Source organism: Dendrobates tinctorius, unplaced genomic scaffold (assembly GCF_039654945.1).
Source record: "Dendrobates tinctorius isolate UK_male_01 unplaced genomic scaffold, ASM3965494v1 ptg000044l, whole genome shotgun sequence".
NCBI classification, from domain to species: Eukaryota; Metazoa; Chordata; class Amphibia; order Anura; family Dendrobatidae; genus Dendrobates; species Dendrobates tinctorius.
The window spans coordinates 14,485,898-14,491,897 of NW_027361712.1; the positions used below are offsets into that span (position 1 = coordinate 14,485,898).

Genomic DNA, 6,000 nt, shown 5'->3' on the forward strand with positions numbered 1-6,000 from the left:
CTTGACGGTCTCCGCATGCTGTACAATTACCCTCGGGGCTGCCACTAGGAATTTCGGGGCCCCATACTGGCATCATTTTCGGGGCACCCTTGAGGCTCCACCCCTCGAACTGTCCACAGTCCCACCGCTCTCTCTTGGAAAATCTCCACTTCTCACCAATCACACATTAACAGTTCCCATCACCAGGTCACAGCCAGCAGCTCTTGTTTTGGCCAAAAGATTTTTTTTAATCTGCCACCACAAGGTAGACTCTTTTGGCCAGACCCTACTCTACTCTAACTTATTAATCATTTGTTAAAGTATCCAATACAATTTAGGTATATTTTTATTTATTTTTCAATTTTTAAAATGACCAATAATATCACATCCATAGGGACAAATACCACCGCTCCATGTCTAGACCACATATTACCACCACATGGTGACCGGTAATACCACATACAAGGAACAAATACAGCCACACCATGATCAGACTACATATTACCACCACAGTGACCAAATAATATCACATACAAGGGACAAACACCACACCATGTCCAAACCACATATTACCACCACATGGTGACCAATAATACCACATATTACCACCACAGTGACCGAATAATAGCACATGCAAGGGACAAATACCACCCACCACACCATGACCAGACCACATATTACCACCACATGGTGACTGAATAGTACAATACTGATCATTAGTAAAAAAAATACTATCACCATAAGTTGCATTATACCAGGAGATCTGTATTAGTATACAGTGTCTGTGTACAAGTAATAAAGTGATCACCAGTGACATTATACACAGGAGCTCTGTATATAGTGTCAGTGTACAGGTAATACAGTGATCACTGGTGACATTGTACACAGGAATTCTGTATACAATGTATAGTGTCAGTGTACAGGTAACACACTGACTCACCAGTGACGTCTCTAGGTGAAGTCCTTCAGCTTCGCTTTTCATCTTCATCCAGCACAGACCGCCATCACGTCTTCCAGCCAGGGCTCGTCTCGGCAGGAAATAACACAGTTATCTAGAGCTCCGCTTTCAGAACACATAACTTAATTTTTTTCCCAACTTCTACACTACACCAGATGAACAAAAAAATGCAACATAGTGTTGCTCTGCACAGTAACTGGACTTGCCCCCCATTTAAAACAGTATCCTCAAAAAAATAAAATAAATACATCACTGCAGTAATAATATCCCTTAATTAGACTCTATGGTAATAATATCCCCCATCCTGGCCCCGTGTATCTCATTCCTGGCTCCAGTCATATGTTCTCCCATCCTTTCCTCATGAGTGGATGGATCAGGGAAATGCTGTAGATACTGTATAGTATATCTTGACTTCAGCAAAGCATTTGACAAAGTATCTCATACAATCCTTATTGAAAAAATGACTAAGTATGGAATGGACAAGGCAACTGTTAGGTGGATTCATAACTGGCTTAGTGATCGGACCCAAAGAGTGGTCGTAAATGGCTGCACATCCAGTTGGAAGAATGTCTCAAGTGGGGTACCACAGGGCTCTGTCCTGGGCCCTGTATTGTTCAACATATTTATCAACGATTTAGATGAAGGAATTGAGGGTAAACTGATTAAATTTGCTGATGACACAAAGCTAGGAGGGATAGCTAATACTAGAGAAGATGTATTTCTCTGCAGCCGCACGCTCCGATCTGAGTTCAGGCGGCAGTGCTGGGTATTAGGGTATGTTTCCACGGGGCGTATTACTTCAGTACTTGCTGCGCATGGGACGCTGCGTACAGCCGCAGCGTCTAATCTGCAGCGTCCAGATGTTACAGCAGAGTGGAGGGGATTTTATGAAATCCCAGCTCCACTATGCGTACAAACATGTAGGAGGCACACCCGCGTAAGCGGACATGCGGCACGTCTTTATAGACCGCAGCATGTCTATTTGTCTTTCGAAGACGCTCATTCTCCGCAAGATAAATAACACAGTCTATGTATAGGGTGTGATGATTTCGCCTGTGCTCAATGAGCACAGGTGGAATCTCCGCGCGTACAAAAGGGGGCAGCGCTTTGGGAGGAGCCGGATGTCCACTGCGTCCAAAGCGCTTGCCATACACCCTGTGGACACATACCCTTAAGATGCGAGATTTGTCCGAGTTTCTCGCATGTGTGATCCCGGCCTAAAGCCAAATTCAGACTTCCCTTTTTTTAACGTATATGAAAAACACAGACTGATCGTCATGGATGTTTTGGATTAGATTTTCATCAGAGTTTTGTCAGTTTATCTCATATGCAAAATAAACTAGAGGTTTCTCAAGCTTCTCCTATCAAACAGTCCGTGAATGTGGACCGCACACTGGTACAATTAGGATGTTATCAGAGTGCTGGCAAAGTTTTTCACTGATCCATAGAATTTTTGATCTGTGACTAGTAACAAAAACACACATCTCCACTAGTGATGAGCGAGTGTGCTTGATACTCCATCGAGCGTCGGGGTCTGAAAGGTACGGGAATTTCCGGGGGAAGCTCAGTCAGGACACAGTTCGTTGGTGAGTCAATCCGCAGGGGACTTAGGGTGTGTGCACACGCTGCTGATTCTGCTGCGGATCTGCAGCGGTATTGGCCCTGCGGATTCACAGCAGTTTTTGCTGTTGTGTACAGTACCTTTATACTCTATGGAAAACAAAGACTGCAGTAAAAACGGTGCGGATTTTTCTGCGCGGATTTGCTGCGGTTTCAAAACCACAGCATATCACTTCTTTGTGCGGATTCCGCTGCGGTTTTACACCTGCTCCATTGTAGAGGTGACAAACCGCAGGGGAAAATTGCAGGCTAATTGCAAAATCTGCACGGAAAAATCCGCAGCGTGTGCACACACCCTAAAGGATGAGGCATTAGCAGTCGGAGCAGTGGGGAGGGAGTCAACCTTCTCCTTGTTCTCCTGTCGCCTTCCCGCCAAATCTCCCCCGTTCCCGCGCTCAGCCCCCTTTATCTCCCCATGCCCCCTGCTATCCAGTACAAAGGTCCTCCCCACTCAGAAGAATCATCCCCCGGCAACAGTGGTGACAATCCCGATAGTTCCGGCACCAAAGTGTACAGGGAACCGCTGACTCTGTCTTGGCTCATCTTCTTACACCCCCCTTCACCATTTAACTTTCTTCTACAACACACAAGGTCCATGCCTCCAGACAAGCGGTGGATACCGAGTCCAGACACATATACCCGTGCTATTCCAGGTAACACTTTATATTATGCACAAAACCATTTGATATATATATATATATATATATATATATATATATATATATATATATATATACTCCCCAGAGGCGGCTTCTGCCTAATATATGTGAGGACCACAATGGATACAATTTACTCTGCTAATATCACACAACTTTATATCTTCTTTCAGCCCGCACTTCTGTTTAATGAATTGGGGCATCATTATTTCTAGCTAGGTAGGTACCAATATAGTATATATTTTCTATTAATTCCCTTTACCAACCAATAAAATCAACACCCTTCATTTCAGAAGCCGTCAAATGGAACTACGATCTAAATACCGCCACACTTCCATTTAACTACCAGTACGGTATGACATATTCTTTCATTCCTATTATATATTCACGCATCTTACGCGTCCTATACCACTTTGTCCTATTGTGACGTCCGTCTGGTGTGAGTCTGAGCTGCAAGTAAGACAGCAGCCCGAGAAACCCTGAGACCCTTTACCCCTATACAGAGATCTGGAATTACAGCGGAGCCCAAGGGGTAGCTGCCTATGAGAGCAGCGGACCGGAGCAGGACGGTCGCCAGGAAGGGATTAATAAACGGGACCGAATGAGTAGTCAGGAATCCAAGTCAAAACCAGGTGGCAGCAGAGGTACAAAATCGTCAGGCTGAAGCAAAGTCAAAATTCAGGCTAAGGTCAGAGTCATAAACTGGGAGAGCAACAGAGGTACAAAATCGGCAGGCTAAAGCATAGTCAAAATCCAGGCTAAGGTGAGTGTCATAAACCGGGAGAACAGCAGAGGTACAAAATCGTCAGGCTGTAGAGGAAACCAAGACTATATCTGGTGGCCTGCAGGACAGGCTCCAAAGTATTTGAAGGATACGGCTATCCCTCACAGGCTCACAGCCTGATGACCTAATCTGGACCGCCCCCAGAACCAGGCCAGATGGAGATGCACCAACACCTTCACCTCTGACAGAAGAGCGAAGCCTGCGCCCACCAGACTCCTACGCAGGGGCCCCTTCTCTGTCACCACCTTCACCCACAGGAGAAAGACGGCGATGCCCAACAACAGAGGCACGCGTCAAAGGAGAGGGACCACATGAGGACATAGCCCTCCTATCGCCGGTACCACCAGTCGAAGGAGTCTGGTGCCTCGCACAGGCCGAGGCAGGAACGCTAGCCCCCGAGTCCGATGGCGACGTGACAGTCCGATGCTTCCCAGTGACCGAGGCAGGAATACCAGCCCCCGTGTCCGACGGTGACGTGACACCTATGGTGCTATCTGCATATGATGTTTATAACATTTCCAATGACTATTTCTCTTTGTACATACTTTATTTTTGTTTCACATTTTGTGTATATTCTTATTCTGTGTTCATTTTTAACTTTTGTAGTAACTGAAGAAGGTCCTGGTGACTAAGCCTAAACCCAGAAAGGTGAAATCTAAACTGCCCCAGAGCAGATCCTCAAAGGAATAGACAGCCCCCAAACATATATTGTCGGTGAGACAAGATGAAACACAAACATAGGTAGAAAAATAGACTGAGCAAATGGTGTGGCCCAAGCTGTCTATATAAGACAGAACAGAAAAGATACTGTCTGCAATCACGCAAAAACCCTAAAAAATCCAACACATCTGATATACAAAAAACCTGAGGCCATATGACCTCATCCCCGCTAGATCAGCACTCTGGCGTGAACTGGAAGCAAAGCAAAAGATACTAATACAACAGGGGACTGAAGAAACTGACGCAAGCTATAACATATGGAACGGGGCCTAGCGCTGCCCCCAGCAGGGAGTACACTGAACCCTCGCAACAAAACAGAAAGCAAAAAAAGACATAACCAGATTAGATGCAAAGGATTAGCAAAAGAATCACTTAACTCAACCATGCAGATCAGGCAGGAGACAAAAGAACTCCAAATGCCCAAGGAGGAAATCACCAGCAACCACTAAGGGAAGCCTGATCACTTATATGCTCCAGCCAGTAATCCCAGATTCCCAATCATCATCGTCAGGTGGCAAACTTCCATCAGACTGGCCAGCTCCACTACTCCCAGTAACCACCAGAGGGAGCACCGGCTCAGAAGTCTGAGCAAGGGAATTCACATCGCGAAACTTTGTTAAGTACTACAAATAAAATCAACCTTTCACAGCATTAAGTTGAGTGCCAGGTTCTTTTTATTTATCACATGGTGTGGGAACCTACCTCGCCACCTTCTACAGTAATGCTCACGCTATTTTGTCATTCAGCTCTAGTTCCTTGCATATTCTGCCGGTAATAGGTAGGCGTCATCTGCTGATAGGCAAATCCACCTGTCAAATGAAAATAGGCTACAAAATCAACAAGGTGTAGATTAGCCCAGACGTCTCAATCCCAATGGATGACAGCAGCAGAGCATTAAGTTAATTAAAATGTTCCTTTTTTTCTGGTGTATTCCCATGCACCCCTTCCCACCCAAATAAGGATATAAGGTTCTTGTTTTATAATATTTCATGTCCTCCTCCATTATATCTACAGGGTCATGATCTAACCCTCGCTCTTAATTTTTCCACAGTGTGTATGATGCCCTACTACATATTTTTTTACAGGATGTGTATGAGGTCTACCTCTACAATTATCTTAAAAACATATATGTATACTAGCCCTTTCTCATCGTACATACTTTATAAAGGAGTCCCACTCCTTTATAATGGGAAAGAAATCTTTTCTGAGGCCCTCCTATTCGTGTCTTCCAGGAGGTATTGCAGTCCCTCCATATAGTGATTGGCAGTCCTTGCACTTAGTGC

General features: G+C 45.0%; 1 protein-coding gene across 1 annotated transcript in view; it reads right to left on the bottom strand.

Annotated features, from left to right (window-relative positions):
* CDC42SE2 (CDC42 small effector 2) overlaps positions 1-5,116 on the bottom strand; it is a 114,433-nt gene extending 109,317 nt beyond the window's left edge. The window contains exon 1 of the mRNA XM_073575346.1: positions 5,095-5,116. The gene's annotated coding sequence lies outside the window, so the exon portion shown is untranslated. The remainder of the gene's footprint in view (positions 1-5,094) is intronic.
* Positions 5,117-6,000: the final 884 nt, after the last annotated feature.